Genomic DNA, 386 nt, shown 5'->3' on the forward strand with positions numbered 1-386 from the left:
GAGAGAGAGAGAGAGAGAGAGAGAGAGAGAGAGAGAGAGAGAGAGAATATTCTGGGATGGAGAGACAGAAACTGCCAGAAAGACAAAGAGAACACTGGGGAGAGGCAGAACCGGAGAAAGAGATACAGAGAGCAAGACACACAAAGACAGAGAAGAGAAATACGGGAAAGACACAGAGACTGAGAATAAATAACAAATGAAGACAAAACAAAGTCGGAAACAGAGAGGCAGAAAAAAAGGCAAAAGGGAGAGACAGACGAGGCAGACAGAGTTGGAGATGGAGAAAGAGGAGATACGCACAGAGAGACAGCGAGAAAGACTTGGAGGGGAGGAGAGGTGGAGAGAGAAGAAAGAGGAGGAGGAGGAGAGAGAGAGAGAGAGAGAGA

At 47.2% G+C, this 386-nt stretch overlaps 1 protein-coding gene across 4 annotated transcripts in view; it reads left to right on the forward strand.

Moving 5' to 3' along the window:
• The window catches only part of GRAMD1A (GRAM domain containing 1A), a 31709-nt gene that overhangs the window by 1875 nt on the left and 29448 nt on the right, over positions 1 to 386 (forward strand). The window lies entirely within an intron of this gene.

Source organism: Vombatus ursinus, unplaced genomic scaffold (assembly GCF_900497805.2).
Source record: "Vombatus ursinus unplaced genomic scaffold, bare-nosed wombat genome assembly UNPS02010822.1, whole genome shotgun sequence".
Lineage (NCBI taxonomy): Eukaryota > Metazoa > Chordata > Mammalia > Diprotodontia > Vombatidae > Vombatus > Vombatus ursinus.